At 36.4% G+C, this 25,966-nt stretch overlaps 1 long non-coding RNA gene across 1 annotated transcript in view; it reads left to right on the top strand.

Annotated features, from left to right (window-relative positions):
• The window catches only part of LOC139182715 (uncharacterized), a 114,485-nt gene extending 92,203 nt beyond the window's left edge, over positions 1-22,282 (top strand). The window contains exons 2-3 of the long non-coding RNA XR_011566246.1: positions 18,259-18,395; positions 20,297-22,282. This is a non-coding gene — a long non-coding RNA (uncharacterized lncRNA). The remainder of the gene's footprint in view (positions 1-18,258; positions 18,396-20,296) is intronic.
• The last annotated feature ends 3,684 nt before the right edge of the window (positions 22,283-25,966 follow it).

Genomic DNA, 25,966 nt, shown 5'->3' with positions numbered 1-25,966 from the left:
TTAAATAAATTATGGAACTGGTAAAAATTAAAACAAGCACAGAGTTTTATCATAGTTTATAATAGTCTGTAAAAGGGCTCACTTTGTCATCAGATAGGTTTCATTAGTGGGGAATGTACATATCAAATAAACTCTGAAGCTAAAGAGTAGAAATTCCTTGTTTTATACAAGCCAGCCAAAAAATATAGAGAGGTTTTGGATAGTATACTTGATACACAAATAAGAAATATCAACCCAGCTTTGCAATTCATAAAAAAATAATACACATTTTCAAATTGTACCTTTATAAAAATAAGACATTATGCTAGGAGAAGCCCAAAAGCCCAAAAAGAAACCCACATCAGGCCAGCCACCCTAATTTACCAGTTATAAAAGTAAACCATCTTGAAAAGGGATCTTCCAACAGTCAGTTGAGCTGCCTACTGCATGTTAGTTTCTCTGGAAGCAAGCACTGAGATGGAATTGTTGATATAAATAGTTAGTAGACTTCAGCATCTGTATAAGGAGGGGCAACAGCAGGATTGGCAGAGAATCTTAACTTCAATAAAAGTCTTTACTAACCCTGTGTGAAGGTCTACAGTGAATTTTGCCCATCAGATTTGGTCCTGGTCAATCTGAGATGGCTGTTCCTTCATATTCCTGCCTTGCTCAGTCATCAAATGTGAGCTGTTCTGTAAATAATGTGACCTCGGATGAAGCAACTCTCTGTATCTGAGGCAGACCCTGAAGGAGCTGATAGCATACCTTATAGCTGGATAGCCAGTCCTTTGAAAAGAGGATCTTGGTCATGTTTCTCCCTGCTGACCCACTACCCTACTTGGAACAGAGATAAGTTTCCCTGGTATGGTTTATTATACAGTAATATTAATGGTAATACATCAAAATTTTGGGAAATTAAGTTATAAAATAAAAAAACAAAGCAAAATTTATTACTTGATTTAGGTGTTTATTTATTTGATCTCCATATGGGTAAGATTGTTGAGGTATTTACTTATTTGATCTCTGTATACAATGGGAGGAATCAAAAGGAGAAAACATCAAGGGATTAAAAAACTCTTTAGTGTCAAACTGTCATAAGATGAAAGTTTGAACAATAAAAGGGATAATATTTGTAAAAAAAATAGGTGAAGGATTTCTATCCCTTAATACACGATACTTTCAAATGAATACATATAAGATTTTTTTTTAGTACAGAAACAAGTCATGTGAGAAAGGATATGGGTACAGATAACACAAGAAAAATGTTTAATCTCATGAATAAAGAAATGTAAATTAAGACTAAAAATGCCATTTTAACTTATCAAATAAATATTAAAAGAAAGTGGTACTTATTGCTTATGCTGGTGGATGAGAAGGTCATTCACATAAATCGTGGTGGGAAAATAATTCCTTAAGACTTGTCTAGAAAACGTTTTGGCAATCTGCAGTAAAAGTCATAAAAATAAACATTCTCATCCAGCAATTACATTTCCAAAGTCCTACCTTGGAGAAGTGTTTCAGTATTTATGTATTAAAATATTCATCGCAGCCTTTTATGTTCATTAATAATCAAGTACAGGGATAGTGATAGTAAATGATGGGATGGAATGGTATATGACCATTAAGAATGCTATTTAGTAAAAAAATTTAACAGTGAGAAGAAGTGTTTATTATATTAAAAAAATTAATAAAATCTATATACAATATATACAATAAAGGGCTTCTCTCATAGCTCAGTCGGTAAAGAATCTGCCTGCAATGCAGGAGACCCGGGTTTGATTCCTGGGTTGGGGAGATCCTCTGGAGAAGGAAATGCCAACCCATTCCAGTATTCTTGCCTGGAGAATCCCATGGACAGAAGAGCCTGGCGGGCTACAGTCTACAGGGTCGCAAGAGTCAGACACGACTTAGCGACTTTACTACTACTACTACTATTACTACTACTACTACTACTATATGCAATAAAAATTCAGCTCTGAAGAATACATATTTGAGAGTATGGAGGAAGACTGCCAAATGGTATTGATTTCCACCTACTTTGACCGGGAAAAGTTTTTCACGTCAAACTGCCTGCCATCTTAATAAAGGCATTCATATCATCATTGTCTAGCACTTAAAAGTATCCAGATCTCCAAGACATTGAGGGGTTCCCAGGCAAAGATTAGGAAGCAGTTCACCCTCAAGTTCATCCAAGTACTGAACTTCTTCCTCTCACACTTTGAATCTTGTAGCTGAAGGTCTCTTTCTTCTATTAGACTTCCTTTCTCTCTTGAGTTTCTCTGGGTCTAGTTACCTCTGCTTCGTCTTACTCATATTTTCCAATCACAGTGTTTTCCCCACAAATTGAATTCAGCCAAGATTAGAAAGATGTTTAAATCTCTGTTTCTGCTCTGGTGAGAGCTTCAGTTGCTACTGAGTCATGAAAGAGCAGAGGATATGGGAAATATACATATATAAAGTTTCAGCAATACATGAACCGTGAAATTCCAGATATTCAAGCTAGTTTTAGAAAAGGCAGAGGAACCAGAGATAAAATGGCCAACATCTGCTGGATCATGGAAAAAGCAAGAGAGTTCCAGAAAAATATCTATTTCTGCTTTATTGACTATGCCAAAGCCTTTGACTGTGTGGATCACATTAAACTGTGGAAAATTCTGAAAGAGATGGAAATACCAGACCACCTGACCTGCCTCTTGAGAAACCTATATGCAGGTCAGGAAGCAACAGTTAGAACTGGACATGAAACAACAGACTGGTTCCAAATAGGAAAAGGAGTACATCAAGGCTGTATATTGTCACCCTGCTTATTTAACTTCTATGCAGAGTACATCATGAGAAACACTAGACTGGAAGAAGCACAAGCTGGAATCAAGATTGCTGGGAGAAATATCAATAACCTCAGATATGCAGATGACACCACCCTTATGGCAGAAAGTGAAGAGGAACTCAAAAGCCTCTTGATGAAAGTGAAAGCGGAGAGTGAAAAAGTTGGCTTAAAGCTCAACATTCAGAAAACGAAGATCATGGCATCCGGTCCCATCACTTCATGGGAAATAGATGGGGAAACAGTGGAAACAGTGTCAAACTTTATTTTTTTGGGCTCCAAAATCACTGCAGATGGTGATTGCAGCCATGAAATTAAAAGACGCTTACTTCTGGGAAGGAAAGTTATGACCAACCTAGACAGCATATTCAAAAGCAGAGACATAACTGCCAACAAAGGTCCGTCTAGTCAAGGCTATGGTTTTTCCTGTGGTCATGTATGGATGTGATAGTTGGACTCTGAAGAAAGCTGAGCACTGAAGAATTGATACTTTTGAACTGTGGTGTTGGAGAAGATTCTTGTGAGTCCCTTGGACTGCAAGGAGATCCAACCAGTCCATTCTGAAGGAGATCAGCCCTGGGATTTCTTTGGAAGGAATGATGCTAAAGCTGAAACTCCAGTACTTTGGCCACCTCATGCAAAGAGTTGACTCATTGGAAAAGACTCTGATGCTGGGAGGGATTGGGGGCAGGAGGAGAGGGGACGCCAGAGGATGAGATGGCTGGATGGCATCACCGACTTGATGGACGTGAGTCTGAGTGAACTCTGGGAGTTGGTGATGGACAGGGAGGCCTGGCGTGCTGCAATTCATGGGGTCGCAAAGAGTCAGATACAACTGAGCGACTGAACTGATCTGAACTGAAATGATTTAGGTTAATAAATATTTTGGCTTGATATATCTATATTATTGTAAGACTTGTGCTGGCTAAGGGAGATTAGATGAATTGAAAATCTGCTTGAAATTTTATAATTGCTGCTTGAAATCTTAGTCTGAGAACATTCAGAAAGTGTATTACTTTAATATTTAGGTTTTAACATAGTTCTTAGGGAATTTACAAGACTTTTAGAGAATCATTGAAGTGACACTGAAGACTTTTCATCTGAAGTGTGGAGGAATTTCTCAGTTACCTTATGAGGTCTCTGTGCTCCTTAATCAGTTTCATGGCAGAAGAAGGCAGTGCATGTTCTCTTATACAACTGAAAAGTAGTATTCTTCTCTTATTCAGAAATCTGTCTGTGCTTGGCTCAGACTTTCTTTGTGAGGAAAAGAAAGTATGTATGTGTGGGTTTTAAAGGCTATTTTAGGGGAATTTAGTGACTGTAGCAGCCTTTAAAGCAGCCTGTCTATTCTTGCTTCTTTTCTAAGTAGAGGAGAAAAATCAGCAGAAGCTAAGTTGACATCAAAAAAATCATTTCTGCCTATGACAATGTGTCTGGGACACAAAGCATTGACCTTGAAGCACTGGTCTATTCATTTATGGATGGTTTAATCAATGAGGCCTTTTAACAGCTGGACCATTTCTTCCTTGTAACCCAGTGGCTCACCCTTGCTTTTACTTTCTAGGTCTATCTTTATTACTCATGACAAAAAAGGAAGCTTAGGCTTCCACTTCTCTGAAGGTATTTCCTCAGTCTTACAAAAATGGAAGAAATGAATAGAAATTTGAGAATAAAAGAAGCTATCAAACTATGCAAAGCATTTGTGAAAATATATTCATATACCCAAAGAACTACAGCCTTGTATATATAATATGGTGAAGATAGTTCTCAGTTTCTATTGTAATCCCTGCCACTTTTGGTAAATAATCTGTGCTCATCAATCAATTTCTTCCTGGCAGCTGGGATAAGTTTATGAAATTGTCTAATATGGGCCCTTAAGAAAATAGTTATGTAAACATCCCTACAGCAATGTATATTCTTTAATCATTAAACTTTAAATATACAATCATCACGCTTTTATTGAGAAAAAACCCAAATGACCATCATAGGAGCCTAAGTAAAAAAAGTTGGGATTTCTTCTCTGCATCAATTAAAGCTAAAATGGAATAATAACTTTAAAACCTTTAAGGGAAGAAAGTGTATTCTAACGTAGCTCTTCAGCTGTGCTATTATTCATAGGTAAAGTCTACGAAAACATATTCTCTGACTTACAACCATTCAGAATACTTATGATATAAATATCTTTTTTGTTGATATTACTAAAGGAAATTTATCTGGAACTACAGAAAAAAATTAAATTGAAGTAGGTAGATGAGTCAAATGAAGAAGGAGAAAGAAAACTTTTGATTAAGGAGGTTGATTGAAAATGGATGTATGATTACAATATTAAAGAACCATCCTTTTTTATAAAAGGTGCATCTGTGTGTATGATGAGATAATGTTGCTGAAATGACCATGATATGAAGGAAGTATATTATTTCTAATTCACTTACCTGTGAAAACAAAAGCAGAACATAAAAGATAAAAAAACTTAATATGGAAATACAAACCTTTGTACAAAGTAGTAAATTTGAAGTAGGAGAATGAGTTTCAGAAAAGGAAAAAGGCTCTAATTAAAAAAATTCAAATAAAGGATATTTTTTAAAATGTGTGCTTGATTATATAGTTATGAATTAATATTTATAGAATGACTAACATTCTATAAATTTGTCATATTAATCTCAATGATAAGATTTATCATATTAATCTCAGTGATAAAAACTTTCATTTCACTCTAAAACATAAAAAGAGAGTACATGATCCATATTTCAAAACCATATCAGAAAAGAGACAACATTTTCAAAAAGAGAAGCTTGAAGGAAAATAGCATATCATGAAGCTATTATTATAATTATGAATACTACTGAAAAGTACTGAAAATGAGTAATATTGAGTGAAATATAACAATACTGAAATGTGTGAATTATTAATATATAAATTATGTAAATTACCATCATGTGGAAAATAATATGGTCATATTAGGATAGTGGCACTAACACTATTATTACTATTATTTTGTTATTATTATTTTAAATATTTAATTATTTATTTGACTGCTTCGGGTCTTAGTTGTGGCACCCGGCATCTTTGTTGCATCATGCTGGATTTTTCACTGTGGTGCATGGATTCTCTAGTTGTGGCACAGGGCCTCAGTAGTTAGAGCACTCGGGCTCAGTTACTCTGAGGCGTCTGATATCTTAGTTTCCTGACCAGGGATCAAACCCACATCCTCTGCATTGCAAGGCAGATTCTTAACTGCATCACATCAGGTCTAACTGTTCTGCTGGTTCAAATATATGATATTTATGCTTATCTGATACCAAAATACCTGAGTGTCTAAGAGAATCATGCTGTACCAGTTCCTGCAAGGGCTGAGGCCTCTGTGGATGTTCTGGAACATGCCAAGGGTCAGACAATTCAGTTGATTTACACTCTCAGTTAGCTCAGGGTCCTCTAGTGACCCTACAGAACACCAAGCTTTCAACCAGCCAAGATACCACAGCAGGGCACCTTTCAGAAGCCACGCATCAGGGGCTCTATCATGAAAACTCATATTTGCTGCTTGGTGAAAACAAAGGTCTTCTAAAAAGAAAGGGCTGAGCCCAGGGTGATATAAGCCTCTGTACTCTGATCCCAGTATTTCCCAATCTTCAAAGAACTGGTGAGAAGTAATTTGTAGCCTGTATACAAGCACACCTTCTGTGGGGGAGTCTGGTATATTCCCTAATGGTAAGCCTCTCCTTATTATGGTGCACTTCTGACTCCAGGACTCCTTCAGTGTTTTGACTTACTGGGGCTGTGGTAGAAATAGCATGAATAACCTTAAATAGGAATGTTCTCTGTCCTCAGGGAGACCTGTAAAAATAAGACTTGTGAGCTCTGTTTAATGGCACTTTCCGTTTCTGCCCTAGTATATGTATACTAGGACTATTCATCCTGTTAAATACAACACATACTGACACAACTTGAAGATGAATCACATTTTTTCCAGTGATGTGATATGTCCATACAATTCAGCACCATTGACAAGTATGGTCCTAGTATCTATTGAGAAAGATCTGTTGAGAAATTGTGCATTGCTTGGACTCAGTTTTTGATAGAATACATTTTTTTTAAAGGAGTCATTTTTCCCCCCAAGTGATATAATTGTTTTCAAATGATTAAGTTCTAAATTAGGAAGAAAATGTGAGCAGTGAATAGCACTCATATTGTTCAGTCATGATCAATTACCCCATATCCTTGGCATAGTCAATGATGCTTTTAACATAGAATAATCTTTGAGGTCACTGAAACTCTGCTGGTGACATGCAGAAGTCAGAGTGATCCATGTTGGACTCTCAGTGAACCTTCAAATCCAAAAATGATGTGGAAATAGAATGTATATAAAGTCGATAAAATACCATTAATTTGTTTAACAATCTTTTGATAACCCTGTGAGATATATAAAGAAGTTTGGCTTGGTAATTAGAACCTGCAGATCCTTTCCTCTGTCTCCTAAAATGGACTCCATCAAGGCTGGCTGAATACTTAGCTTCCCTGCAAAAAGTAATCTTATTTGAAATATACTTGCCACTCCTGCTAGAAAAAGTCACCTTGCTTTCTAATCATACAACAAAATATTTTAAGCATGAGTGGTGTGGGTACACCAGCTCCCTTCTCCCCAGGTCTCCAAAATACAACTTTTATTAATCTACAAATTTGGGGGATAAATTTGAGATGCACCTTACCCTTAGATGCTATGGGTTAGAAATTTATTCCTAGATTAATATTTATCTCTAGCAAATTCTCTTTTATTAAAAGTATTTATAGTTCTTACAGAGTTCAGTATGTCAGATCAGATCAGTCGCTCAGTCATGTCCGACTCTTTGTGACCCCATGAATCGCAGCACTCCAGGCCTCCCTGTCCATCACCAACTCCCGGAGTTCACCCAGACTCATGTCCATCAAGTCAGTGATGCCATCCAGCCATCTCATCCTCTGTCGTCCCCTTCTCCTCCTGCCCCCAGTCCCTTCCAGCATCAGAGTCTTTTCCAATGAGTCAACTCTTTGCATGAGGTGGCCAAAGTACTGGAGTTTCAGCTTTAGCATCATTCCTTCCAAAGAAATCCCAGGGTTGATCTCCTTCAGAATGGACTGGTTGGATCTCCTTGCAGTCCAAGGGACTCTCAAGAGTCTTTTCCAACACCACAGTTCAAAAGCATCAATTCTTGGGCACTCAGCCTTCTTCACAGTCCAATTCTCACATCCATACATGACCACAGGAAAAACCATAACCTTGACTAGACGAACCTTTGTTGGCAAAGTAATGTCTCTGCTTTTCAATATGCTATGTAGGTTGGTCATAACTTTCCTTCCAAGGAGTAAGCGTCTTTTAACTTCAATATGTAGTGAGTCTATTAACAGTTTAAATTTTAACTTCACCAGATATAAGCTTTATTTAAATTTGGACTAATCTTGTACAACTCAATGAGTTATTCAGGTCACTGTTTGGCTTTTAGTGGAAATCTCGCAGACAGGCCTGGAGATCAGTGGGTGGTATCAGTGGAGAATACATTGTGCCACAGGTTTATATTACAGCAATTAATACAGCTTCTGGGAGAAACTCAGACATAGGCCTTAACATCATCTCTCCATCATAATCATTCCTCATTTAGTTTGTTTGGGAAGTCTTGCTATTGCCTGCAAAAAAATGATCACAGATGAAAGTTGTCACATCCTGTTGAGAATGGACAATTATCCTTTATTTGGTTTCCACTTTCCTTGTAACAATACTGACAGATAAAAGTATTGGTTAGAGTGTAGCGCTGTTAGAATTACTTTTTTCTCACCACATGAGTGAGGCATGTCCTCAGGCCTCATTACCTGGAGATGGCTGTGTTCTACCAAGCATTACTTTGCAGTGGCTATGTCTCTATGACAATAAGTAATCATTATAAAAGGGAATAAAATGGTCAAGTCAGTGAACCATTCTTTGTGATCATGCCATATGGGACACTTGTTTTCAGTGTTAAAAGAAAGATTCTTGTGATGTTTTCCCTTGGAAACTGGGTTCAAATATGGCCAGATAGAAACTGGTTCTTCAGGCTTTATCCTTCCAGGGTTGATGCTTATTCCTGATTGTCATCCCCCAAAGGAATGCTGATGCATGATTGCAATGGGCTTGTGATCATGATAATGTTTAATTACCTATTATTTAGGGAATAGTTCTTACAGGGGAATTCAGAGTAAAAGAATGTGAGATTTTGAATCACAACCTAACTCTTGACTCTGCCAGTTACTAATCACTTTTATATATTTTTTGAAATTACATTTACTTTTTATTGTGGTAAATAATACATAATGTGAAATTTATCACTTTAAATATTTTCTTTTTTTTAAAATTTTATTTTATTTTTAAACTTTACAATATTGTATTAGTTTTGCCCAACATCAAAATGAATCCACCACAGGTATTCCCATGCTCCCCATCCTGAACCCACCTCCCTCCTCCCTCCCCATACCCTCCCTCTGGGCCGTCCCTAAGTACATCACATTGTTGTGATGTAACTCCATCAGAACATCAGAAAAGTTCCTCCAGAACTTTTTCAAATCTGAAGTTCTATATCCATTAAATAGCAACTTTCCATTTCTTTGTCTTTTCAGCCATTAGTAATCACCGTTCTATTGATACTTCCTGTTTCCATAAACTTGACTATTAAAATATGCTTCGTCCCTTAAGTACTCATAAATGTTAGTTCTTCCTATTAAGACATAGTTATTAACATTTCAGGCAGGATGCAGACACATTATCATAATTACTACATTGATTATTTTATAGTCTTTGGTATTTTCTCTTAATTATTTTTATCAGTTTTCTAAGCTTGGGAGTATACTTTAATTTAGGGGAAGGGGGATATCTGTTGCCCATCATTGAATAAAACACCAAATTTTAAGAAAAACATTGCATCATTAAACTAGCATTATGGGAGAGTCTGGAGAAGGAAGGGAAAAAGAATGGAGGCCTACAATAAATGATAATGTACTTGCATTTTTTCCCATTGACTCCATTTTTATCTAATCGTTTACTTTTAAAAGCTAAAGCTTCTCCAGAGATAGGTCTTTGCTCCCAGTTTTTTCAGGTAGAGTTCTGCTTGTTATACTGCATTGGCTAAATGCAGGAGTGGAGAGAGTCACAAGGTAATTTAATAGGAGTCAGCCCTGAAACCATCCTCCCAACTCTCCTCTTCTTGCTCCTCAGGTGACTGCCCGTCTTCAGTTGTTTATGTTGCATTTCCTGAAATGAGGGTGTAGGAGGAAGAGATTTCCAGGAAAAATACCATTAAAATATGACTTTATAATTATTAGGCTGGCCCCATATTCCCTGGGCTCCTCTAAATTTCTTCTCTTTTTTCCCCTTCACTATGGCACCCCATTCCAGTACTCTTGCCTGGAAAATCCCATGGATGGAGGAGCCTGGTGTGCTGCAGTCCATGGGGTTGCTAAGAGTCGGACATGACTGAGTGACTTCACTTTCACTTTTCACTTTCATGCATTGGAGAAGGAAATGGCAACCTGCTCCAGTGTTCTTGCCTGGAGAATCCCAGGGACAATGGAGCCTGGTGGGCTGCCGTCTATGGGGTCGCACAGAGTCGGACACGACTGAAGTGACTTAACAGCAGCAGCAGTATTCCAGCTCCCTAAGCCTCTAGATCTGGTGCAAAAAAACCTGAAAGTTCCTCTGATGACAGAAATTCATCCTTGAAGTTTTCTTAATGAAACCTTTGATAGGGTTTATTAAACTATGATTCACAAATGTAACTTGGTATACATGACATCTTGTGATATGTTAAGAATAAGCGAGTGCATCACAGCTCAGGTGAGGCTTCCAGATACTACATTCCATGATTCTGATTAAGCAAAATCATGGCTTATGATTCTTCAGGCATGGTAGAAAGGCTAATTACATTGACTATGTCATCAGCATGTAGCTGCATGTTTCTAGAGTCAGAGCTTATATATTATATATGACTTATAATAAGAAAAAATGAAAACTGATTTAGAAAGGCTGAATTTATCATTTTGATCAGCTATACTTCAGTTAAATTCAGCTCGTCTCCTCAAAATAATCTCAATTTATCCTAGCTTGATAGATCATAATAATATAATAAGTATATTATCTCTTGTGCTTTCTGAGCATTGTCCCATTCTGGAGGAAAACAAATACATTAGGGCAGTGATTGTTAACTTTTGTACAAACTTAACTAGATTAAAAAAAATCCCATTGTTCAGGTCATACTCTATACATTATATCAAAATTCCTGAAACTGGAGCCACAGAATAAAGCGTTTTAAAAGGTCCCCCAGGTGGTTCAGAAGTGCAGCCATGGTTGAGAGTTTGAGCCCTTGCCTCTTTTACCATTCTCGTTAATGTTCACATGCATACTTGATATTGATCAGAAACTAGTCAGTCACTCAATTGACCGAAAGGGTCATGAACACATACTTTTAAGATATTAAAATATTTTGTTAAGAGTTTGCTCAAGAAGTGTTTGTTCAAATCTGATCTAAGTGATTTGAAGAAGTAATTAAATATGTGTATGCAGCTTCCCTGGTGACTCAGACGGTAAGGAATCTGCCTGCAATGCTGGAGACCTGGTTTCAAACCCTGGGTTAGAAAGATGCCCTGCTCCCCACTGCAGTATTTTTGCCTGGAAAATTCACTGGACAGGGGTGCCTGGTAGGTTACAGTCCATGAAGTCGCAGAGTCAGACATGACTGAGTGACTAACACATTGCACATTCAGTTCAGTTCAGTTGCTCAGTTGTGTTCAACTCTTCACAACCCCATGGACTGCAGCATGCCAGACAGCTTCCCTGTCCATCACCAACTCTCAGAGCTTACTCAAACTCATGTCCATTGAGTCAGTGATGCCATCCAACCATCTCATCCTCTGTTTTCCCCTTCTCCTCCTGCCTTCAATCTTTCCCAGCATCAGGGTCTTTTCCAATGAGTCAGTTCTTCTCATCAGGTGGCCAAAGTAATGGAGTTTCAGCTTTAGCATCAGACCTTCCAATGAATATTCAGCATGGATTTCCTTTAGGAAGGACTGGTTGGATCTCCTTGCAGTCCAAGGGACTCTCAGGAGTCTTCTCCAACTCCACAGCTCAAAAGCATCAATTCTTCAGCAGTCAGCTTTCTTTATAGTCCAACTCTCACATCCATACATGATTACTGGAAAAACCATAGCTTTGAATAGATGGACTTTTGTTGGTAAAGTAATGTCTCTGCTTTTTAATATGCCGTCTATGTTGATCATAGCTTTCCTTCCAAGGAGCAAGCATCTTTTAATTTCAAGGCTGTAGTCACCATCTGCAGTGATCTTGGCGCCCCCAAAAATAGTCTCTCACTGTTTCCATTATTTCCCTGTCTATTTGCCATGAAGTGATTGGACCTGCCACCATGATCTTAGTTTTCTGAATGTTGAGTTTTAAGCCAACTTTTTCACTCTCCTCTTTCACTTTCATCAAGAGGCTCTTTAGTTCTTCTTTGCTTTTTGCCATAAGACTGGTGTCATCTGCGTATCTGAGGTTATTGATATTTCTCTTGGCAAACTTGATTCCAGCTTGTGCTTCATCCAGCCTGGCATTTTGCATGATGTACTCTGCATATAAGTTAAATAAGCAAGGTGACAATATGCAGCCTTGACATACTCCTTTCCTGATTTAGAACCAGTCTGTTGTTCCATGTACAGTTCTAACTGTTGCTTCTTGACCTGCATACAGATTTCTCAGGACGCAGATCAGGTGGTCTGTATTCCCATCTCTAGGAATTTTCCACATTTTTTTGTGAAACACACCGTCAGAATCTTTGGTGTAGTCACTAAAGCAGAAAGAGATGTTTTTTCTGGAACTCTCTTGCTTTTTTGATGATCCAACAGATGTTGGCAATTTGATTGCACATTATATTGCATATATATATAATTAAATTCAAATATATAACTATTATTTAACAATTCAATTCAATTCTGTAACATGATAAGAAACCATAATGTGTTAAGATAGCTTCTAGGAAAATAGAAGTGAACTCTTGAGTATTTCATTTAAATTTCTTTTTTACCATGTAGACCAAATCACTTATATGCATATTTAAATATTTTTAAATAAAGATATGTGCCTTGGATAAAGAATTTGAAAATAAAACATATATAGCACTATAACCAAAATGTACATAGTAAAGCTCCTATAAAACCAGCCTTGGAGGACAGGATCAGCATCTATAAGGGAGACATTTCTTTTTTTTTTTTTAATTTAATTTTATTTTTAAACTTTACATAATTGTATTAGTTTTGCCAAATATCAAAATGAATCCGCCACAGGTATACCTGTGTTCCCCATCCTGAACCCTCCTCCCTCCTCTCTCCCCATACCATCCCTCTGGGTCGTCCCAGTGCACTAGCCCCAAGCATCCAGTATCGCACATCGAACCTGGACTGGCATCTTGTTTCATACATGATATTTTACATGTTTCAATGCCATTCTCCCAAATCTTCCCACCCTCTCCCTCTCCCACAGAGTCCATAAGACTGTTCTATACATCAATGTCTCTTTTGCTGTCTCGTACACAGGGTTATTTTTACCATCTTTCTAAATTCCATATATATGCGTTATTATACTGTATTGGTGTTTTTCCTTCTGGCTTACTTCACTCTGTATAATAGGCTCCAGTTTCATCCACCTCATTAGAACTGATTCAAATGTTTTCTTTTTAATGGCTGAGTAATACTCCATTGTGTATATGTACCACAGCTTTCTTATCCATTCATCTGCTGATGGGCATCTAGGTTGCTTCCATGTCCTGGCTATTATAAACAGTGCTGCGATGAACATTGGGGTACACGTGTCTCTTTCCCTTCTGGTTTCCTCAGTGTGTATGCCCAGCAGTGGGATTGCTGGATCATAAGGCAGTTCTATTTCCAGTTTTTTAAGGAATCTCCACACTGTTCTCCATAGTGGCTGTACTAGTTTGCATTCCCAGCAACAGTGTAAGAGGGTTCCCTTTTCTCCACACCCTCTCCAGCATTTATTATTTGTAGACTTTTGGATTGCAGCCATTCTGACTGGTGTGAAATGGTACCTCATAGTGGTTTTGATTTGCATTTCTCTGATAATGAGTGATGTTGAGCATCTTTTCATGTGTTTGTTAGCCATCTGTATGTCTTCTTTGGAGAAATGTCTTTTTAGTTCTTTGGCCCATTTTTTGATTGGGTCATTTATTTTTCTGGAGTTGAGCTGTAGGAGTTGCTTGTATATTTTTGAGATTAGTTGTTTGTCAGTTGCTTCATTTGCTATTATTTTCTCCCATTCTGAAGGCTGCCTTTTCACCTTGCTAATAGTTTCCTTTGATGTGCAGAAGCTTTTAAGTTTAATTAGGTCCCATTTGTTTATTTTTGCTTTTATTTCCAATATTCTGGGAGGTGGGTCATAGAGGATCCTGCTGTGATGTATGTCAGAGAGTGTTTTGCCTATGTTCTCCTCTAGGAGTTTTATAGTTTCTGGTCTTACGTTGAGATCTTTAATCCATTTTGAGTTTATTTTTGTGTATGGTGTTAGAAAGTGTTCTAGTTTCATTCTTTTACAAGTGGTTGACCAGATTTCCCAGCACCACTTGTTAAAGAGATTGTCTTTAATCCATTGTATATTCTTGCCTCCTTTGTCAAAGACAAGGTGTCCATATGTGCGTGGATTTATCTCTGGGTTTTCTATTTTGTTCCATTGATCTATATTTCTGTCTTTGTGCCAGTACCATACTGTCTTGATAACTGTGGCTTTGTAATAGAGCCTGAAGTCAGGTAGGTTGATTCCTCCAGTTCCATTCTTCTTTCTCAAGATTGCTTTGGCTATTCGAGTAAGGGAGACATTTCTCTAGACTTGGCTTTGTGGTTCAGAGCATCCTTAAAACTCTTTTAACTACTTGCAAAATGATGTGACGTGTGTGTGCGTGTGTGTGTGCATGTGTGTGTCTGCACATGTGGCTGACAACTAATATGGGTTTTTCTGGGAAGAGGAATCATGATTTTGATGAGGTTCCTATGAAGGAAATCTACTGTCACTTAAGGATGGGATGACATTCTGTGATTACAGTCTGGATACATTAGAGGATCGCATTTAACATGTAGCATGTCTCCATCTTTGTGGAGACAGTTGACCATAATACACTGGATCTGAACTCAGACAACTTGGATTTGAGTTTCAGCTCTGTAATTTACTGGCTTGAGTAAATTCAGCTTTCTAAGTTTCAGGTTTCTGGTCTAATAGTGATAATAATATCTATCCTACCTACCTAATAATATTTTAAGTTTAAAATCAACTAATTATTTGTAAACTCTAAACTTCAATGAAAATAAAAGATTTAGCATAAAAAGCAATTCCTGTGTTGACTGATAGCTAGCTTCCAGGCCAGTTCTCATGAACTCATATTTAAGAAGAGATAATCAGGCTGATACTGAAATAATGGTTTATGTATAATTAAGTAAGTTTCAGGGAATACAATTGACATATACTTGAAACCTTCTTTGTAGGTTTTGGCACATAGATGTGTTTGGGGGATATCATCTCCTCTTTAAAAGAACTACTTAAGCCCAGTAGATTTTGGCACAGAGGCAATTAACAGGAGGTATCTCTATTTTATAAACATGGAAGTTAAGGCCGATAACAGGAGAGTAATCTGTCTAAGGTCAAGGCCAGACACTTAGATTCCAAAGTCTACAATGTTAACTTCTGCACAGTATTGCTTATATACAAAATGATTTGAACCCATTTAGGAAAAAGCTGCAAGAAGCTGCATTTCTGAGAAAAGTGACTCAATATGGTGGCAAACTAAATGGGGGAACCTCTGGAAAATTTCATTTAAATCACATTTAAATCTCATTGAAATCATGAAGTGTCAATCATTTCAGTTGCTCAGTCATGTCTGACTCTTTGCGACCCCATGGACTGCAGTACGCCAGGCTTCCCTGTCCATCAAAAATTCCCAGAGATTGCTCAAACTCATGTCCATCGAGTCGGTGATTCCATCCAACCATCTCATCCTCTGTCATCCCCTTCTCCTGCCTTCAATCTTTCCCAACATTAGAGGCTTTTCCAATGAGTTAGTTCTTTGCATCAGGTGGCTAAAATATTGGAGCTTCAGCTTTAGCATTAGTCCTTCCAATGATATTCAAGGCTGATTTCCTTTAGGATTGACTGATTTGATCTCCTTGCAGTCCAAGGGACTCTCAAGAGTGTTCTCCAACACCACAGTTCAAAAGCATCAATTCTTCAGCGCTGAGCTTTCTTTATAGTCCAACTCTCACATCCATGCGTGACTACTGGAAAAACCATAGCTTTGACTAGATGGACCTTTGTTGGCAAAGTAATGTCTTTGCTTTTTAGTATGCTCTCTAGGTTGGTCATAGCTTGTCTTCCAAGGAGCAAGTGTCTTTTAATTTCATGGCTGCAGTAACCATCTGCAGTGATTTTGGAGCCCAAGAAAATAGTCTGTCACTGTTTCTGTTGTTTCCTCATCTATTCACCATAAAGTGGTGGGACCAGATGCCATGATCTTCTTTTTTGAATGTTGAGCTTCAAGCCAGCTTTTTCATTCTCCTCTTTCACCCTCATCAAGAGGCTCTTAAGTTCCTCTTCACTTTCTGCCATAAATGTGGTGTCATCTGCATATCTGAGGTTATTGATATTTCTCCCAGCAATCTTGATTACAGCTTGTGCTTCATCCAGCCCAGCATTTCACATGATATACTCTGCATATAAGTTAAATAATCAGGGTGACCATATACAGTCTTGTCGTACTCCTTTTCCCAATTTTAAACCAGTCAATTGTTCCATGTCCGATTCTAACTGTTGCTTCTTGACCTGCAAACAGATTTTTCAGGAGGCAGGTAAGGTTAGTCTGATATTCCCATCTCCTGAAGAATTTTCCACAGTTTGTTGTGATCCACACATTTAAAGGCTTTAGCGTAGTCAATGAAACAGAAGGAGATGTTCTTCTGGAATTCTTTTGCTTTTTCTATGATCCAATGGAGGTTGGCAATTTGATCTCTTTTTCCTCTGCCTTTTCTAAATTCAACTTGAACATCTGAAGTTCTCGGTTCACATACTGTTGAAGCCTGGCTTGGCAAATTTTGAACATTACTTTTCTAGTGTGTGAGATGAGTACAGTTGTGCGGTAGTTTAAATATTCTTTGGCATTACCTTTCCTTGGGATTGGAATGAAAACTGACGTTTTTCCAGTCTTGTGGCCACTGCTGAGTTTTCCAAATTTGTTGGCATATTGAGTGCAGCACTTTCACAGCATCTTCTTTTAGGATTTGAAATAGCTCAGCTGGAATTCCATCACCTCCACTAGCTTTGTTTGTACTGACGCTTCCTAAGGCCCAGATGACTTCACACTACAGGATGTCTGACTGTTGTTGCTTAGGTGAGTGATCACACCATCATGATTATCTGGGGCTTAGCAGAGTTAAATGACCTGACTTGCCAGGAAAAATATGAAAAATATTCTTTACTTCCTTAGATAAGCAGGACTGAAGTTCTGGGACTAGAACACTATCTAAGGTAGATAAACAAGAAGACATAAGAAATAATCTCCTAGAAATAATTACCTTAGCCAGGATCAGCAGTAGTAAATGGAGGAGTGTGAGCAGAGGAAAATAATCACCATGTCAAAAAGAAGTGATGACCAGGAAACTGATCCTTAATGTAGAGGCTTAAGCAAAATAAGGTAGAAAGAGAATAGAGACAAATTTCCCCAAGACTGACTCCCACAGCCTTCGACTCTTTCTCAGTCTTGCTGCAGTAAAATGAATAATCCATCAGTTCATATTTTAGGACTACTTGAATGGTATTAAAGAATATTTGTGTCCATTATTTTAAAAATGCTTTTTTTTGGTTATTATTTTGGTCTATAAAATTTCTCCTGAAGTATAACAAATGTATAGAAAATTACAGAAATCAAAAGAACAAAACAATAAATGATCACAAGTAAAAATTCACATGTGATGACTACATAGGTCAAGGAATAAAACATCAATAGCACCACAGATATATTTGTTGGACTCTTTCATGTATTTGTTTTGCAGATTTTTGCATTTTATATAAATGTAACAAGTTATATATATTTGTGACTTGCATCATTTGCTCAACATTGTGAAGTTCATCCCTGTTGTTGCTTACAGCAGTAATTGATTCATTTTCATTGCTGTATATTGGTTGTGGTAGATTGCTGTAACGATGGCTCCCAATAAATCAGGCCTCTCTGTGTTCATGCCCCTCTGCAATGTGTTATTGCTGCTTCTCCTTTACAAAAAGGAGACTATTCCTTCAGTGTCTTAAATCTGAGCTCGTCTTATAAATGCTTTGGCATAGTTTGTGGTGGAAATTATGTTATGTAAGTTCTAGGGCTTAGCCCTAAGAACACTTGCAGATTTCTCTCTTGCCTTCTTAGGTCCTTTTATTACCATGCTGTGAAGAAGCCTAAAGTAGCCTACTGTAGATGAAAGTCTATCCATGATGGGAGAGTAGAGGTTACCCACTGACAACCAGAACCATGTTCCAGAGGCCATCTGGGACCTACAGATTCAGGTGAGACATCAGATGACTGTAACCACATGAGTGAATCTAGATGAGACTAGTAGAAGAACCTCCTGGCCAACCTACAAAATTTTCAAAAATAATAAATCGTGGTTGAAGCCACTAAGTTCTAGGGTAGTTTGCTAAACAACAGTGAATAACTGAAATAGCACATATAAAAATATGACTTTATTTATTTATCCATTGTATTATGATGGATATTTTTTTTCAGTTTGGGGCTATTATAGATAGTTACACTATGATATGTTTTAGGAAAAATATGTATCATTTCTGTTGAATATATACCTGAAAGTAGACTTAAAAGATCAGTATTAATAGATACTGCTAGAAAGTTTCCCATAGTGGCTGTACCAATTTATACTTCCATCAGCAGTGTAGGAGTGTTCCAGTTGCTCCACAGTGCCATTAATCCTTGGCAATGTCTGTTATTTTCATTTTAGTCTTATTGGTATGTGGGGAGTGGTATCTCATAGTACACTTAATTTTAATTCTTCTAATGACTAAAGAGTTGATTACTTTTTCATATATTTATTGGCCTTTGGAACAACAAATACATGTTTATTGTACCTGGAACAACAGACTGGTTCCAAATTGGGAAAAGAGTAGGTCAAGGCTGTTTATTGTCACCCTGCTTATTTAACTTATGTGCAGAGTACATCATGCAGAATACCAGGCTGGATAAATCACAAGCTGGAATCAAGTTTGCCGGGAGATATATCAATAACCTCGGATATTCAGATGACACCACCTTTATGGCAGAAAGTGAAGAAGAACTAAAGAGCCTCTTGATGAAAGTGAAAGAGGAGAGTGAAAAAGTTGGCTTAAAACTCAACATTCAGAAACTAAGTTCATGGCATCCGGTCCCATCACTTCATTGCAAATAGACGGGGAAATAATGGAAACTGTGAGAGACTTTGTTTTTGGGGGCTCCAAAGTCACTGCAGATGGTGATTGCAGTTATGAAATTAAAGGATGCTTGCTCCTTGGAAGAAAAGCAATAACCAACCTAGACAGCATATTAAAAAGCAGAGACATTACTTTGCCAACAAAAGTCCATCTAGTTAAAGTTATGGTTTTTCCAGTAGTCATGTATGGATGTGAGAGTTGAACCATGAAGAAATCTGAGCGCCGAAGAATTGGTGCTTTTGAACTGCGGTGTTGGAGAGGACTCCTGAGAGTCCCTTGGACTGCAAGGAGATTCAACCAGTCCATCCTAAAGGAAATAAGTCCTGAATATTCATTGGGAGGACTGATGCCAAAGCTGAAGCTCCAAATTTTTGGCCACCTGATGAAAACAACTGACTCATTGGAAAAGACCGTGATGCTGGGAAAGATTGAAGGCAGGAGGAGAAGGGGACAACAGAGAATGAGATGACTGGATAGTATCACTGACTCAATGGACATGAGTTTGAGTAAGCTCTGGGAGTTGGTGATGGACAGGGAAGCCTGGCATGCTGCAATCCATGGGGTTGTGAAGAATTGGACATGACTGAGTGACTGAGCTGAACTGACTGATTGGCCTTTGGGGTGTATGCCTTTTTTTAAAAAAAGTATTTGATTGAAGTATGTTACTTTATTATTGAGTTATCTGTCTTTTTCTTATTAGTTTGTAGAATTTCTTTATATATTCTTAATATAAGCCTTGTCAGTTTCATGTATTGAGAATATTGCCTCCCATTCTGTTGGATTGTCATTTCTTTCCATTAATGACCTTTTTTGAAAGTTTGCATCACCCCATCACTTAGGCCAACAGAAGTGATAGCTACAGGTGAGGTAATTTAGAATGAATACCATATAAAGAAGAGCATGCATGGCAATATGGCCCTGAGTTTATTGGTTTTACAGGGATGTGGTTCATACCATTAACTTTCTTTTTTTGTATTTCTCCTCAGGAAGAATTGCCTGTGGAAGTGACATAAGTGGTGAACTGTGGCAGCCATTAGATGTGCCTCATAGACCTCTAGCTGCAGCAACTGTGAGTAATGATGCTTTCTTGTTTATTGGCCACTTATATATCATGTTTTGTATAGTTAGTTCTTAAAAATTTGGTGTCTTTTTTTGTCTTATTTTGATGTATACAGTTTTTTACACATTCTAAATATGAAGTCTTTTTCAGATAAATGTAGGAGACTATTTTTCCCCATAGATATCCCAGGAAATAGCACTCAGGGAATGACATCACAAAACATAATAATATATAATAGGAAGAAATGATAGCATATGTGCAAAATGATAACATATGTACAAAATGGCTTGGTTTAAATGCCAAGAAAAATCTGTATGAAATAACCAAAGGGTTATTTTCCATGTGTTAAAAATAATAAAAAAAATCAATTATTAGACAAAATCAGAACATTATGGAAAAAGTATAGGGAAAATTTAAAATACCAAAATATAAATTTCAGAAATTAAACATGCGTGATTTTTGAAATTAAAATAATAATATATATGACAAAGAAAAGACTAGCTATAGTTGAAGAGAGGAAGATATTTAGAATACAACACAGAAAAGTGTTGGAAAATAGGAAGAAGAAATAAAAAGACATGGGAATATGGAGTGAGAAGACCTATATATGAGTTATAAATTAATAGAGAGTTGGAGAGAAAAAAATGTTTGAAAACAGGTTTGATAAAATGAAATTTCAGATTTATGAAACAGACTGAAAGAATTGTTTCAGTTCAGTCCAGTTCAGTCGCTCAGTCTGAGATGGACAAATAAAAACAAATATATTACTAAATCTATTTCTAATCAATAAAAATGAAGGGGAACAATAAAGAAGAAACATGTAATTCAGTACAAGTGCAGAAAAAGAATGAAGCAAATAAAAATCATTATTAAAATAAAACACAAAAGAAGATAGTGGAGATAGGATAAGACATACCATAAATCATTATAAAAATAGATTAAATTCACATATGTAAAAGGGAGACTCAAATTTTTCAGACCTTTTTTAGATATATTCCATTTGTATTAGACACAAAATATTATATAGTGACCCAGATATGTAAGATACATTTTGGGGAAAAAAAACATACCAGGAAGTAACAGCCAAATAAATATTTTGATTAATAAAAAAGTTTTAACATGTGAATTATTAATAGGGACAAAAAGGGGTGTCACATACAAAGTAAAAAGACTCTTCTATCAATAAAGAATAAAATTAAACTTTATATATCATGGCTTCAAAATATTTGAAGCATATTTAAATATTTTAGTATTAAATATTGAAAAGGTGAAGGTGTTCAAAAGGTACAAACTTCCAGTTTAAAATAAATAAGACCTGGGGATGTAATATACAGCATGGTGATGATAGTTAACAATACTGTATTGTATATTTGAAAGTTGCTAAGAGAGTAAGTCTTAAAAGTTTTCTTCACAAGGGAAAAAATTGTTTAAAAGTGTATATTTAAAGAAAAAATTGACAGAATTATAAAAAGAATTTGACTAATCCATAGTTATGGCAGGAGATTTGCGCATGCCTTTTTAGTAACTAGTAAATCAAGGAGACAAAAAAATTTTCAAGGTACAGAAAGTCTGAAGAATTCAATTAACAAGCTTGATCTAATAGATATAAAAGACCTAATACATATGGCTCTTGACTACAGCAAATAGAGAACCCATGTTTTTCTCAGGTACTCAGAGATTAATGAACTTGCCTTTTTTTTTTTTCTCTCTTTTTCTCTTTTATTTTTTTAAAATTTTATTTTATTTTTAAACTTTACAATATTGTATTAGTTTTGCCAAATATCAAAATGAATCCATCTCAGGTATACATGTGTTCCCCATCCTGAACCCTCCTCCCTCCTCCCTCCCCATACCATCCCTCTGGGTCGTCCCAGTGCACCAGCCCCAAGCATCCAGTATCGTGCATCGAACCTGGACTGGCGACTCGTTTCATACATGATAGTGTACATGTTTCAGTGCCATTCTCCCAAATCTTCTCACCCTCTCCCTCTCCCACAGAGTCCATAAGACTGTTCTATACATCAGTGTCTCTTTTACTGTCTCGTATACAGGGTTATTGTTACCATCTTTCTAAATTCCATATATATGTGTTAGTATACTGTATTGGTGTTTTTCTTTCTGGCTTACTTCACTCTGTATAATAGGCTCCAGTTTCATCCATCTCATTAGAACTGATTCAAATGAATTCTTTTTAATGGCTGAGTAATACTCCATTGTGTATACGTACCATAGCTTTCTTATCCATTCATCTGCTGATGGACATCTAGGTCTCAATAGATGCAGAGAAAGCCTGAACTTGCTTTTTAAGTGTGTTAAAATATTTCAAATCTGATAGATTTAAAAAAAATAAAGTGTTGTCTTTACAAAGTACAGCATGACTATTATATATATATATATAAATCAATCTTCTGCAATGCAAATTTAATATGGTAATGAATATAAGAAAGTATAGAAACCTAGATGAGTTGGATAGTTTTCTCTGAGATGAAAGGAAGCAGAATGACTCAAAGAAAGACTCAAAGTCTGGAATGAGTGGTTTTTTTTTTTTTAACAATAGTTAAAGAGAAATATTGGAGAAGGCAATGGCACCCCACTCCAGTACTCTTGCCTGGAAAATCCCATGGACGGAGGAGCCTGGTGGGCTGCAGTCCATGGGGTTGCTAAGAGCCCGACTCGACTCAGCGATTTCACTTTCACTTTTCACTTTCATGCATTGGAGAAGGCAATGGCAACGCACTCCAGTGTTCTTGCCTGGAGAATCCCAGGGACAGGGGAGCCTGGTGGGCTGCCGTCTATGGGGTCACAAACAGTTGGATACAACTGAATCGACTTAGCAGTAGCAGCAAAGAGAAATATAAAGCAAAGATAGTAAACAGTTATTAGCGTATTATTAATTCTGGGTTGTGATTATGTGAGTATTGATTATCTTATACTAAAATTTTCTGTGTGTTTAAGTATATAAAAGTATTTTAAAGTGTGAAAAAAATCTGTGGAAGAATTAACTTGTAGGTGAAAACTTGTTTTTGAGATAGTATGTCCTAAGTCTTATCATGATATATTGATATATGCTTGATATTAGTATTATGGGCTCTGATAAAATGCAGTGTCAGGAAGATCTTTATATCAGCAACAGGGTGTTAGCAAATTCCTTGGAATTTGTCTCAGAAAGTACTGTATAAGTGGAACAGTTTGGGGGCAGTTTATTCAAAGTATCATAGTGTCTGCCTTCTTCATCATCACTAAGACCAGCTGATAACTTTGAGTGTGTTTCAGTGAATCTCAAATATCACAGAGTTGCTACAAGAATTAAAGGCAGCAATGTATGCCAGGTATATATTATGCTGTTAATATTAAATATCCAATCAGAAGAAACACTTCATTCAAAAGTGTTATATAAAAAATCAAGCTAGCTTCAGTATTCTCCTGGGGACTTTAGATACCAGTAGTCAACTGAGCAATACATAAAGAGTTGATAAGGGTAAATTAATGTACCCCTAGTATTTCATATTAGCCATGTTTTCATTCATGTATGGAATTAACCTAAAAATAAATTTAAATATTCAAGGAACCTTAAAATATATCATCTATATATTCTCGCTAAGAAACTTACCTAAGCAAAAAATCCTTCATCAAAAAAGAGCAACTCTGTTTTTGTTTAATGTTCTATATATTGTGTTCACTTTTGGCAAACATTGGTTTGTCAAACAAAACAAACACTTTTTGTTTTTATACTTCTGGTTTTCCTTTGCCCACTCTTTTATATTCATGCTATGAATTATAGTGTCTTAGATATCATCTTGTGTACAGCATATTTTTGGGACTTATTGTTTCTTTTATCTCTTCTCAATGTATGAGTCAATTTCTTTTAAAAAGTGGTTTTTATCTCACTTACCTTTATTACTATGATAGATATTTGAACTTAATTCTCTTATATTCATGTTTATTTAGGTATCTTATTTTTGGCTTTCTTGCTGTGTTCTGTTTCCTTTCTGTTGATACGTAATATCTGTCTCCTTTGTACCCACTCCCACCTCCTTTGTCACATACCAGTAACTTGAAAGTATATACTGAAGCATATTTTTATGTCTACTAGTAATCATCCCCATTAATACAAATATTCTCATCTTACAGCTTGAGGAATAAAATGATACATATTGATTTCTTCTTATAATAGATGAGGAATTAGCAAATGTGTAGTTTTGTTTTCTTTTTTTTAATTCTCTTATTAGTGCATCATTAATCTTTTTGCCCTTATCTTATTATATAGCTTTTATTTAAATAGTGATAACAATTGTGTTCTCATTTGTAGAGAGCTACGTATTACATTGGTTATTTGGGCCAGACAGAACAGGAATATTGGAAAATAGACAAAATGAATTTGAAGAGTTTTTATAAATATATTCATTAGTAGAATGTATCATACTTAATGCCTTTCTAAAGGAAGCCAAATAGTTTAAATGCTATAAAACATTTACAAAAATAACCATACATTAATCCACAAAGAAACCTTAATAGATGCTTTGGATTGGGAAGAGTGCAGCTATACTTTCTGATCACAATGCAGTAACAATTAGAAGTTCATGACAAAAAAAGAAATAAATAAGGAAATTTATTTTTAAGCAATTAAGAAACTAAATAACAATTAAAAAATTAACACTTCAAACCTTGAGAAGAATAAATATAAAATTTAAAAAATTTTCCAAAATAACTCTTAGGTGAAATAGAAGAAGTATTGACTAGCTGTGTGACTCTGGGTGATTTATATCTCATTACTGTGCCTGTGTTTCTTCATATGTTATTATGGTTCTTGTGAGGATTTAGTGAGATAATATATATAAGATCATTCCTGGCACATGATTAAACACTCAGATAGTAAGGCTGAGGTATAAAATCAAGCAGCTGACTGCCCAGGCTGCTGCTCTGAGCCACTCTACTGTGTTGCTTAGGTCTTCAGAAGGCAGTTGTTCTATGTCTGGCTTTTCAACCTTCCAACAAAATTGATTTTTAAAAATTAGAGCAACCTATATACAAGGTATCATAAAACTCTGTAGCTGATAAACACATGAATATGACATATTTCTTGCCCTCAGGAAACTAATTCTCTAGCAAAAGAGACAACACAGGTTATATACTTCAAGGCTGGATGTAGAGTGCTCAACTGTGGTCATGGGTAGGTCACAGCTCCTCAAATTATGCTTTGGGGATGTAGAGGCAGAAGACCTTCTTCAGAATATCCATACTTTTGGAATTCCTTTTTTTTCCCTTTATGAGTCACAAACCTATAGTGATGTTCTCTGAAGTATATGGTGAGTTCTATGCCTTCAGTGTTTTGAATGCATGTCCTAAAAAGGCAGAGACTACCTCTCCAGGCATTTTATTACTCATATGGCCATGGAAAAGACTTTGGGAGAAACTTAGTAAGTAAATTTATTAATAAATATGACTAAGTAGCATGCAACTTCTGACCCTCTCCCCTTTCAGAAAGTGAAATGAATGGTATCATAAAAAGAAAGACAGTAATTTATTCTCTATTTTGGGTAACCCACTGGGAAAAAAACTTTGAGAGTTGTAGATAGGAGGGTGAGAGAAATTGGTC

The sequence above is a fragment of the Bos indicus genome, chromosome 4, assembly GCF_029378745.1.
Source record: "Bos indicus isolate NIAB-ARS_2022 breed Sahiwal x Tharparkar chromosome 4, NIAB-ARS_B.indTharparkar_mat_pri_1.0, whole genome shotgun sequence".
Lineage (NCBI taxonomy): Eukaryota > Metazoa > Chordata > Mammalia > Artiodactyla > Bovidae > Bos > Bos indicus.
This window is presented reverse-complemented; position numbering and strand designations above follow the sequence as displayed.